Here is a 13,667-nt window from a genome sequence, read left to right on the forward strand (position 1 = left end):
CGTATGAAATTGTGTTTTAAGTACTTATTATGAAAATTTGGTATCTAAATTTGTGATCGAAGTGGTTTCTATAAAAGAAACTTGTTGTGGTTAATGGTTTGGGTTGGCTTGTCTAGTAATGTGATAGGCGCCATCATGATCGGGTAATTGGGGTCGTGACAACCTCCTTGTCGGAGTGTGAGTAATTAATTTATGAGTTGCGTATGGTGCCTATGAATGGCCTGCTATGGTATATTTGGTTGTTGTTGATGTGGTTTTGGTATTTGTGACAGGGATATTTTTTTTGGATAGTCCAATTTACAAGGAAAACTCTGCCGAAATTTTTGAATATTTAGGGAGTTTGCCAAAATTTTGAGTCCCTTGGAAGAGTTAGTAGTGCTAAGAAAATTTAAGAGGTTCAAGGACTTAAGGAATGATTGTTAGCTAAAGAATAAGGCCCTAGTAACATTCGAGGACGAATGTTTTTAAGGAGGGAAGATTGTAACACTTCTCAAATTTATAAAAGTTTCAAGATACGCTAAAATATAGAATTTAAAACTTTTTTATCTTAAAAATATACTTCTATTATGGATTTAAACCCCTGTGATTGATTTTTGAGTTACTTTTCTATTTATACATAATTGGATATACAATTAGGGGAATATTAATAATTTTAATTATTAAAGGTGGGTATAATTAATTATTAGTTAAGTGAAAACAAAAAAAAAATAAAAAAAAATAAAAGAAATAAAACAAGAAAATAGGGGACCAAACCTAAAAGCCCATAAAGGGCTGTTGGAACCCAAAAGGATTGAAGTCCTTGGTACGGAAAAAAATAGAAAAAACCTTCTGTTCCTTCTTGCGAACAGAACCAAACAGAGGCAGCAAATCCAGCGAACTACTTCACGTAGACAACATGAAAATTCTAGGCTTCCTTACAAATAACTAGTTCGTGAACACATGTATGTAAAATTTCATATTCTCAACTATCCTACAGTATAAGAATTGGATAGTTAATTCCCTTTTTTCTCTATATCAATAGTAAATTCTATGTTTAGGTGTAAAACTTTAAAATTGATTAAAATGCAGTGGTTGTTGTAGAATCGATTGTTTGACTGGTGTCAATTAGACTGGGGCCTACGTATTGGCTCGAGAAATATTGAGGTGAGTTGATATAACCCTTTTCTAAAGTGGTTTAACTCACAAAAGTACGCATACAAGGTGTTTGATGAATTGCTTAAAAAAACTTATATTTACTTAATTGGAGCGAGTGAGTACCTATTAACTTAAAATTGTTCTAGCAAAAGTTTAGATGATTTATTATGATATATGTGCATAAATTTTTAAATTTTTGTATTATTCTTATATGCTATTTTCATGTTGAAAATTTATGAAGAAGCAAGAATCTTTTGAAATACTTTTAGATGTTTATTTCATCTAAGTCCGAGCATTAAACAAGATAAGTTTATACCACTATTTGGAATAAGCAATGATCTAGTTATTAGAAAATGAGTATTTAAGAATGTCAAACTTGGATACCTATGACCTAAATCAGCTATTATTCAATGTACTTGAAGTGGAGATCATTACAAAAGTATTTTTCAATAATATAGTTGAGTAGAAGACAAAGAATTGATGATGAAAGTCCACTTATCAAATGAGATGGAAACTAATACTATAACATATTACAACATATGCTGAAATTCAATTTAATTGAAACAGTTGCAAATAGTGCACTACTATACTGTCATTGCCACTCTTTTCTATTATCTTTAACTAGTGGAAAACACAAAATATAACAAGTAATGTCATTGCTTAATAATGTAAGCACATCATTACATCTATCTGTGGGTATTATATGCATAAACATAATATACAAATTGTATAGACAAGCGTGCATCAATTAAAAACCTTTACATTTAAGGATACTAGTAAAGAGTATGTATTGGATGTTCCAGAAAAGATTTAGTTACACATGAAAAGTCACAAGAAGAAGTTTTAGAAAGAAAAGATTTTTGGGAGTATCCTTTATTCTGAGAAGGGGTCATCGTCCAGACCGAGGGTCCTGATCAAGACTTTGACTTCCTGAAACTACTTGTGTCAAAGTAGGGAGCACGCGAGTCAAGGGTCTTATTGCTGAGAATTTACTTAGCTAAGCTAAAGTATGATACATTAGCGCTGAGAACCATGAAGCAAGTGGCACCTCGTGGATTGGGCATATTCGATCAGGTTGGGATCGAACTCGTGCCGATCACATGGTGACGAAGACAGAAACAGGACAGGATAGTTGGAACTCCAAAAGTATAAAGTGAAATATTTTTTTATAAGAAAGAAAAAGAAAAGAATTTCTTTTAGAATATTCATAAAATGCAATTATGCAATTATTTTATAATTATTCTTATAAGCTTTATGTTTTACATGCATTTAGAACATTTGCTCGTAATGTATATGTTATTAAAGTTATGCCCCCTGTTGTTGAGACTCACTGAGTACAATGGATGGTACTAACGTTCTCTTTTGGGAACCTATGTTGGTATGTGGTACAACGTAGGAACCGATTTTGCAGGCTAGCAGGCTACTGATTAGGACTTCCTTCTCTTCCAGTGCTATTGGTGAGCTCCGCTTTTGTTCGTAGAGTATTTCTTAGATTTATTTTTGTTTAATTATTTCTTTGTTTACTTAGAGAACTGGCCAGAAAATCACATGTCCTGAGCAGTGCGTCAGTTTATCAGTAGAGGCTTCATAGACCTAGTCGTTGGGTTAAGATTCAGATGTTTTTGATAATAACTTAGCAGTAATTCAGTTGTTACTACGAATAAAGTTTTGGAGTTAATTTATTTAAATATTTAAATTAATCAAAAGTATTTGGTTAGAGTATTGCCTTGTTGCATATAAAGTTTGGAGTTATAATAGATTTGATAAGCAGAGATGGTTCGCTCGGTCATGTTTAGTGATCGAGTACCGGTCCCGACTTGTTCAGAAAATGGGTCGTGACAAAAAATGGGTTAATCCGGAAGAATTCATAATCTCTCAAACTTGAGGAACCCCCAATTTGCGTCTTTGGACATAATAAAAGTTAACCACATTGGTTATCTATTTTTGAAGTAGATAATATGGATCTTATTCATATTTGACTTATTTTTAAAAATATCTATTACAACATATTTTTAGTGGATAATATGGATGAATAATTATTATTTTTATTTATTTTGCTACCTCTAATTGTATATCCTATGTGATGTGTCCCGCTATTAATGAAGTGTGAACCTTCCATTTCCGAGAATACCAGAGCTATTATGTGGGGGAGGGATAAAAGGGGAAGGAGATAATATGCTATTAATAAAATAGAACAAATGAAGTTGAGCGGATTAAGTGTTTCCATTTATCTCGCAGCACATGTTAGCTTAACATGCACCATCCATATGGAAGAGAGCTCAGAATCCATTGCAGAAGACAATTCTATCTCAGGAATCAGCTCTGCTAGTAGGAAGTCAACAAAGAAAAAGGATGAACTGCTAAAGGCAATTGCAATCTCTGAGTTCGCCAATGGCAGGGGTGGAAACCAATGGAACAGTACTAGCTAAACCTAGGGATGAAAATCCAGAGGAAATTGGGGGATCTTCAATAGCCATAGCACCAGTTCAATTGGAGGTGGAAGGAACATCCACTTCAAAGGTAGTTTTAGGGATCTCGTCACAAAGTCAAAATAAGCTTTCATGGGCAGATGAAGTACAAATAATGGAGGAAGTTACAAGTAAGGCATCAATCTGGGACAAATTTGACATCACTAAGGTAACAAATGTAAGTTTTAAACTAGAATACATAACTCCTAAGGTGCATGCATATACTCCTGTGGGTGAAATTGAAATAGAGGATATTAATACAGAACTGGAATAATGGAAATCTGTTGTAGTATGCTATGTTTTAGGAGCTCACCCTCCCTTTTAAGTTTTAAATAGCTATATCCAGAAAATATGGGGCAAATATGGAATAAATAAGATTTTCATGATGAAGAATGGGATAGTGCCGGTGCGATTTGATGATGAAGTGGGGAAGAATGAAGTGGTCCAAGAAGGAATACATCATTTCGAGAACAAACCTTTTATTGTGAAAGCATCGCATCCAAACTTGGAATTTACTAGGGAGAAGCTCAACATAGTTCCAATCTGGGTTAAATTACGAGGTTTGGACTTCAAATATTATAGCTCAAAGGGATTAAGCAAAATAGGAAGCTTAATTGTCAATCCACTAATGGTTGACAATCATAGAGGAAAGAAGATGGGAATTGGCTTTGCACGATTACTTATTGAAGTAGGAATGGATGTTAAGTTACTAGATAGGGTTTTCTTTAAAAATGAAAAGGGATGCTTATGGAGCAAAAAGTACCATATGATTGGAAACCTACTTTATGTAAGTTTTGCAAGAAATATGGACATGAGGAGCAGAATTGCCCGGCAAAAATGGTGCAGCAACCGTCACCTTCCTAGAAACAACAAGAGGAGAATCCACCAACTTAAAAGCATGATTAACCAACTGAAAGGAAGGCAGGGAAGACACACGCTGTGATTGTAAGCAAGGAGACAACAAGAAGTCAAAATAGTGGACATGATAACTCAGGATGGTTAACACCTATAAATACTGCCAGCAATACACTAAGCAAGCAACATGGGAATAAGGAAATTCAAATTAACAAGAAGAATACCTTCAAGCCACTAGCTCAAGAAGGTCCTAGTGATCCAGCATGCTAATGTATGCAAGGAATGCTAAGTCTAGTAAAAAAAGAGGGTGGGACAGCCAACCTTCCCTCCAATCATGGATAACATTATCTGTTGAAATGTTAGGGGAATGAATGCCCCTAACAAGAGATAAAGCTCCTTTGTACTAAAGAAAATATAGGTATGATTGAAATTCTGGAGACAAAGACTAAAGCAAACATGGTGGATCAACTGGCCAACAAACCATTTGGAGGCTGGGGATACATCACCAACCTAGAGTAATATTATAATGGTAGAATATGGTTAACTTGTAGGCCGGACTGCTTTCAAATTGTCCTAGTAAGTAAAACTACCCAAGCAGTCACTTGCAACGTTCATCTCCTCAGTTTAAAGCTTACCTACGTGTCAGTTGTAGTATATGTTTTTAATACAAGAGAGGAGAGAAGACATTTATTGTCATATTTGGAGTCAATAAGTGTAGGACTCAATATGCTATGGATAGTGATGGGAAACTTAAATTATGTGCTCCAACCAGATGATGGAATTGGAGGCAATCCCATTAGCTTGTCAAAAATAATAGAATTTCAAAGCTATGTGGAAGCATGTGGATTGATTGAACTACCAATATGTTTAAGTAAATATACTTGGAATGATAGACATAGATATGAAAGAGTGATATCCAAAATAGATTGGGTGTTTATTAACATAGATTGTCTGAATAGTTGCCAAGTTTCAAAGCTCATTTCCTACCAGAGGGAATACGTGATCATTATCCCTGAAGTTGGTTCTTACTGATAGTCCTAGAAGGGATAAAGTTACTTTTAAATATTGTAGTATTTGGGCAACTCATCCATCTTTTCTTGATGTAGTAAAGGAAGGATGGGCTTAATAAGTGGATGGTTGCATCATGTTTAGAGTGGTGAAAAGCTAAAATACCTGAAGCACAAACTGAGGAAGTTGAATGGCCAACATTTTAGTAATATAATTGCAGTAGCTGATGAAGATAGGTTGAACCTTGCTCAGGAACAAGCAACACTACATCTGCACCCTCAGGATATTACTCTGCAGACAAAAGAAAAGGAGTTATTTCAGAAATTCAAACAATCTTCATACCCTACCGAATTTTTCTTGCAATAAAAAAGTAAGGCAACATGTATACGGTTGGGGGATGATAACACAAGGTATTTTTTCTCTGTGATCAAGTACAGGAAGCTTCAACAATATATCATCCATTTAACAGATAGTCAAGGCATAATACAAACTTATTAAAGTGCTGTTGACTCTATATTTCTTGATTACTATAAGGACTTGCTAGGGAAGAAAATTCCTGGCAGGGTAAAAGCTTTCAAGAGATTAATTAGGAATGGCAAGTGTTTGTCAATAGAACAATAATTGCAGTTTGATAAGTGTAGATTTTGACCATTTATTAGTACCTTCTTGCTTTAGTTTTAGTCCGAAAGTGTTGATTTATGCTCTCGAAACTAATGAAATTGTACAAATTGCCGAAATATTAGAAATTTGGACTCTAATGAATAAATATAAATAAAAAATAAGTGTTCCGACTCATAAGGCAAAAATGGGCGTAAGAGACAAAAAATGTGGTACGTAAAATTATTTCTGTGGCGGCAGAAGAAAGCGTGGATTGTAGAATTCTCTGCATGGCCGCAGATCTGGTGTTGAAGCTCAAAATTTGATTGAAGAGAAGTGCGGAACGCACACAATTTGTGCGGTGGCAAAACATAGTTGCACTGACAAGAATTCAAAAAGTTCAGAGAGTGTGCAAAACGACTAAGATGGATCCTTTCCAGAAGTGTGGACCGCACACGAAATTGTGTGGCTGTAGAAGCTGAAGTGCAGCTGCAGATCAAATTGTACAACCACAGAATCCCTCAACCTGCAGACTCGAGCAAAGTGCAGACCACACATGGAATTGTGCGGCCGCAGAACCTCTTGAAGGACATTTTATTCAGCAAATTTTGGGCCACTATAAATAGACGGGAATAACTTTTTTTAGGTCAAGTTTGTAGTTTTTGAGTGGTAGCCGTTGTAGTTTACCACTTTTGATAATTTGCGACCAATTTGGGTTAAAAACACAATACTTTATCATTTTAATTTTATAGTATGACTTTAATTAGTGTTTCTTCTTTATTTTCTTTCATTTCTACTATGAGTAGCTAGATATTTACTAAGGTTGTACGCATTAGTGTATAAACTTTATGGGTAATTAATCTGATGCTTGTTTATGATTGTGTGTCTATTATTTAACCTTGTTCATGCTTTAATTTTAGAATTAATGGTTGCAGATATTGATTTATGCCTTTTTGTCTTGGTTTTTACTTGAGAAAGAGTGTCCTAGTCTAGGAAAACTTGGCTAACAAGAAATTGGACTAGTTAAGGATTTGACTAGCCTAATTAAAGGGTTTGAACTAGAGATAGGGAAAATCCGAGTTGAGCTCATATCAAATATTTGTCTTGATACCCATTTGAGCTTGAGAAGCTAAATTGAGAAAAATCACTCTATGACCGAGAGGTATCGAGTGGATAACTTAGATTTGAGAGCTATAATACACCTCAATCACTAAAACAAGTGTTAACGTAATTAACCCATTAGGATAACACCTAGGCGAAGGTTTCATCTCTAGGTCTTTTACCTATTTGAAAATAACCAAAAAAAATTAATCAAATTCTAGTTTCATTTCTCTAGTTTATCATTGATTGTATAGTTTATAGAAGTAATTTGCAAATCCATCTTGTTTGGAAGTGTATTTAAGTTATTTCTTCTACATGCATTAAGTGTACACTCTAATACTCACACTTAGCTCCCTGAGAAAATCGACCCCGACTCATAGTTGGGTACTATTCTTCCAACAACCTCTTCCACTCATTGTTGAGTATGGATTGGGAGTGGATCAATTTTTGGCGCCGCTGCCAGGGAATTATAATGGTGTTATCTATATTTAAGTGTGTTTTTGGAATATCTTCTTTCCCTTCCTTGTTAATAACTTGTTTAAAAAATCATAGGTATAAACATGGCGAACAATGAGCTTGAAATATGCATTTAGGGGACTTGGACGATAAGGAGGAAGCCCTCGATGAGGTACCTCAGGTGCCACAAGCTAATTGTAGGGGCCGGGTACCACAAGACAACGTACACGTTCTACCCACACCTCCACCACATCCATCACAAGCGGTCAACACCAGATATTTCTCAATGAAAATTATGCTAGTGCAATAATCCCTCCCCGTATTAGGGCGAGCAACTTTTAAATCACCAACGTGATGCTCACATTTTTTGAGCAACGAGGCTTCTTCAACGGTGCACCAACCCAAAATGCTTACAAACATCTGAAGGGCTTTATGGATACATATTGGGGGAGCAAGCAAACTAATATTTTCAAGGATGCATTGAGGCTGATAGCTTATATGAGTCCACCAAACTATAGAGCACCTGATCCTTTATGAGTTTCTACTGAGAATACTTATGAAGCAGTAAGTAAAAAAGACAAGGAACTTTTACGTGGAAAAATCCCACTGTCAATGAGCATTGTCCATGCCATGTCTTCCAGAGTTCTGTTCTTTCTTTCAGCAACACCATTTTGTTGTGGAGTCCTTGATGCTGAGAAGTTGTGTGTGATTCCATTTTTGTTACAAGCTCATCAAATTTGGCGTTGTCAAATTCTGTCCCATGGTTAGATCTGATGCATACTAACTTCAATTTTATCTTCACTTGGATCTTCTTGACAAAGGCCATAAGTACCTCGAAAGTCTCATCCTTTGTTCTAAGAACCAGTGTCCAGGTGAATCTTGAATTTGGAAAACCACGAACCAGGTCCTTCTAAATTAATTTATTCAGAAGTGAGAAGCTTGCATGCCCCAATCTTCCATGCCAAAGTTCTGCGTCATCATCAACTGACTTCAAGCATCTCATATTACCATTTTGTAGAGATTCAAAGTCAAAAATGTAGATGTTCTTGTTTCTTATGGCCACTACAACCACTTTTCCAGTTACTAGATTGGTAACTGTACACACTTTTGATAAGAACTCTACTTTGTTCCCTTTATCACAGATTTGAGAAACACTTAGGAGACTGTACTTCAGGCCATCTACATAATACACGTTCTCAATTGAGTGTCAAAGAAACTTTCCAACTTTTCCAACACTGAGAATGTACCCCCTCAATTTTTTCAAAGGATACATTCCCTTACTGCAGGGCTTTCAGTGAGAAGAAATCCATGGTGCTTCCAGTCACGTGCTTTGAGCATCCACTGTCCATGGTCCATTGCAGCCCTCTTCCTCTCATTGTTCTCTGCACATACAAACTATGGGTTAAATTTAGGAACCCAAACTAGTTTGGGTCTCTTGTTATGATAAAAGGAATGGATAAGGGCTTTTCTAGTCCATGCAGGCAGCATTCGTTTCTTGCGAGTGGTACCTGGTCCCTTGTTAGTAGTCACTTTGTCAGTAAACCTTTTGTTTTTCTGAACAGATTGAATCCTGGCCTGGCAATTTTCTTTAAAGTTCCCATTGTTCCCACAGTGGGTACACAGCCAGTTATCAGGAACAATGACGTACTTGCTGTGGGGGTTGTAAGGGGTTTTCTCCATTTGGAACCCGATTCCCTGCCTGTTTCCACTATTGTTGAAATACATGGCAGTGACAGCATCTGAGGACCAGGTCCACTTCAGAGATTTTTCAAGATTAATTTTTAGTTTCCCCAATTCAGCTTGAAGTTGCCGATTTCTCTCAAATTTACCACATAGACTAGTTTTCACATCAGTGAATTCCTTTTCAAGCTTGAAGTGTGTCTCACTAGCTACTTTTTTCCCTTTCCCAAAACTTACTGTCCTATGTTCTCCATTGAGTCCCTCACTGGTTTCCTCTAGGTCAGTGATTATCACTAAAAAATCACTCTTCTCTTGCTCAGTAGCTGAAATTTATCCTTCTAGAGTGTGTTTCTCATTGCTAAGACCTTCTATTGTTTCCTTCAAGTCAACAAACACTACCATCAGGTCATCTCTCTCATTTTATACACTAGTTATTTTTTCATTCAGAACTTCCTTTTCTTTTTCAAGATTAGCTATGGTCTCATTTAGGTCCACTACACAGACCACCAGATCATCTTTAGATTATTCAGTTTCTCCTAGTTCTATGGTCAGGATCTCCTTATCATTATCAAGGTTATAATAAGCATCAATTTGAACAGTTGCTAATGACCTTAACTTCTTAGAAGAGTAGGATTTTAGATTTCTCTGAACATCCCTGAAATTTACCTCATCATCTTCATCTTCTTCATCATCATCAGACTACGCCATCAGCGCAAACAGTGAGTCATACTTCATTGCTTCAGTTTCCACTGCCATCATGGAGTTGTTTTCTATATCTGGTTCCCTTTCAGATTCACTGGAGGAGTTTCCCCAAGCAGCAAGAGCATGCTTCACAATATCATCAGCTGTACTTTTTCGACTGAATTGTTTGTCTCGAACCAGGTTCCTTTTTGCTGGTTTGTCAGGGTTTTGTTGTATTGCTCCTGTTTCACAAGTGCACATTCTTTGATGAAATGCCCTGGCTTTCCGCACCTATGACAGAGATCATTATTCCTTGCATTACTTGAACTGACCCTCTTTGGGATACCACCATTCCTTTGAACCATCTTTTGAGATATTTTAGTAAGATAGGCCATATCAATATCTTCTTCACTTGAGTCACTGCTTTCAGCCTTGAGTACCGGGTTCTTTTCCTTCTTTGGCTCTCTCCTTTCACTGTCTTTCTTTCTTTTCATCTCGTATGTCTTCAAATTACCAATCAGCTCATCCATGGTTAGAGTTTATAGATCTTTAGCTTCAGTAATGGCATTTACCTTACTTTCCCAAGAACCAGGTAGAATACTAAGGATTTTCCTTACAAGCTTGTTTTTGGGAATAACATCTCCAAGTGAATGAAGCTTATTTATGATGAATGTGAATCTGGTGTGCATATCCTGTATAGACTCATCATAATTCATCCTGAAAAGCTCATACTCTGTGGTGAGCATGTCAATATTAGACTGCTTAACCTGAGTAGTTCCTTCGTGTGTGGTTTTCAACACTTCCCATATTTCTTTGGCAGTATCACAAGTTGAGACTCTATTGTACTCATCGGGTCCTATACCATATACCAAGATTTTCTTGGCGCGATAGTTCTTTTCTACGGTTTTTCTGTCAATATCACTGTACTTTTTTCTGTCTTTCGGCACCATTGGTCCCGTTTCTTTAAGCTTCTTCATAGGAACATATGGACCACCACAGATGATGTCTCACAGTTCTGAATCTTCGGCGATTATAAAATTATGCATGCGAGTCTTCCACCAGCCATAGTACTGACCATTGAATCTAGGAGGTCTGTAGGTTGATTGCCCTTCCTCAAAGTTGGGTGGAGTAGCCATTGAGATTATTTCTAGGCGTTAACCTTTTAGAAAGAACCTACTATGAACCAATTGATAGTTTATATGAGTCCACTATACTATAAAGCACCTGATCCTTTATGAGTTTCTACTGAGAATACTTATGAAGCATCAAGTAAAAGAGACAAGGAATTTTTACGTGGAAAAATTCCACACAAGGAGACAAAAATCATGACCTACACTTGTAGGCTTTCAACTTGACTAACTTGTAATCTCACTATTACAAGCCACTTTGTAATAACTCTATTACAAAGACTTCAACTTAACTAACTTGTGATACTCTTATCACAAGCCACTTTGTGACTCTCTAGTTACAAAGGTTTTAAACTTATGACTAAACCTAGTTACAACATAAACTCAAAAAGTTTACGGATTTTGTGTTTCCTAAAACATAGCTTCTAAGAAAGCAATATAGGAGTTACAATGAAGAACGAATAACAAGATTACAACTCAATACGGATACACATAGACTCATTGTGAAACTGATCCTTTAGTGGAGTTGTCTTCTTGTTCTTGACACACCAGTGACTTCAATGACGGATGAGCACTTTAATGCTTGAGATAATATCACTAAATGTACAAGTGAATATGTTGTGCCTTGCACCAGGTTGTTATACTACAAAAGACATCACAATGGTGATGTCAATTCTTGGTACACGCTTCTTCCCAATGAGAAGTGACCAATGCACTGTCTGTTGCACTGTCGCGTGTACTGTTACGGACAGTCACTTTCTGCAGTTGTGTTTCAGCTATACAGTTGACTTGTACTTCTATTAGAGAACCCTAATGGACTAGGTCCCTATTTTGTTCCTCTTTGTAACAGTTGCAGACAGTCACTTTCTACTGTTACGTTTCAACTGTACAGTTGACTTGTATTTCTGTCGGAGAACCCTAAGGGACCAGGTCCCTGTTGTGTTCTTCCTTGTGGTTGTTCATTCATTTTCTAGAGATCAGACTGGACATTGTTCATTTGAAATGTATACCAGGTGGGTCAGGTTCTCTATCTAATTCTTGACAATAAGTTTGTTAGATCATCAAAACATAATAAGCATAAGGCAAAGACATTGAAAACCTATCAGAGACTAAGGCTTTTTCCCTTCTCTCTACGAGGGAAAGCTTTAGATTTGTTGGAACATCTGCCTAACCATTCAATACACACTTGGGATGAGTTGGCAGCCAAGTTAATTGTTAAGTGTTTCTCTCCCGGGCATATGGCTGCACTTCGGGGTGAGATCTTGGCATTCACACAAGAACCAAATGAGCCACTACACAAAATTGGGAGCGCTATGCAACAATGGTTAAGGAATGTCTCAACAATGATATGGCAGAAAACATGTTGCAACAAATCTTTTATTGTGGGATTAAAACAACCAACCAATGTGTAGTGAATCAATTAGTCGGGAAACTTTATGACTGCGCCTTATGCAGAGGCGTGTGACATTCTAGATGAGATGGCAGAGAAGTCATCGGCTTGGAAATCCCGAGCCAATGTCTTACAAGGTGATCTGAATATGATCCACCTCCACAAAGAATTGCAAGACCATGGGCAAGTCATTGCCGAATTAACCATAACCATAAGTCAACTAGCAAAGTACCAACTCAATCAAGTGCAAGCTCCTAAGCAAGTTCACGCTTTGAAGGGAGTTAATGTTTTGATGAACAAAAAGAAGAGTAAGGGCCCACAAATTCAAACCCCGATGGAGAATGTGAAATATGATGGCAGTTTCGATCGAGATGATTCTTATAATAAGCAAGAGGAAGAAATGCACTATGTGAACAATTTTCAAGGGAAAAGAATCAACTTCCAAAGCCCAAATCAACAATAATGGCAACCACAAAATAACCATGGCAATTAGAGTTCTAGCAATCAAGGGAATTGGCATAACAACAACAATCAAGGAAATTGGAGTGAAAACAACCAAGGATATTGGGAGGCAACAATCAAGGTGGTTAGGGAAACAATCAAGGCAATCAGGGGTCGAGTTTTTAAAGGACCACAATGTATCAACAACCGAGCAACCCATCTTCTTATCCTTCTCATGGTTCAAGTTTTTCAAACAATGAGATGGGACATATTGAGAACATGTTCAAGCAAATGATGGAAAAGAATGCCGATTTGGATTCCCAACTTGCCTCACACAATACGTCAATTCGAAATCTAAAAGTTCAAATGGAAAAAATCTCTCAACTCTAAATTCTCGTAATGAGGGTGCACTACCAAGTGACACGGTGGTGAACCTAAAGGGTGGTAACAATACGGGGCATGCTATGACAGTTATCACAAGAAGTGGAAGAGGTGGTAATACACCCTCCTCAAGTGAAAGGTGACTTGTCGATGATGACCAAGTGATGCAAGAAGAAGAGATCCCAAACAATGTTGTTCAAGCAAACGAGAAAGTGTGGATTGATATTCATGATAGTGTGGAAGAGACTCTAGAGGAGGTGAACCCATTTAGGGAACACATCATTGACATACTGGAACCGGTAGTGCAAAAGGCAAAGGCACCATTGCCTAAGCCTCCACCTCTATACC

The sequence above is a fragment of the Nicotiana tabacum genome, chromosome 6 (genome assembly GCF_000715075.1).
Source record: "Nicotiana tabacum cultivar K326 chromosome 6, ASM71507v2, whole genome shotgun sequence".
Lineage (NCBI taxonomy): Eukaryota > Viridiplantae > Streptophyta > Magnoliopsida > Solanales > Solanaceae > Nicotiana > Nicotiana tabacum.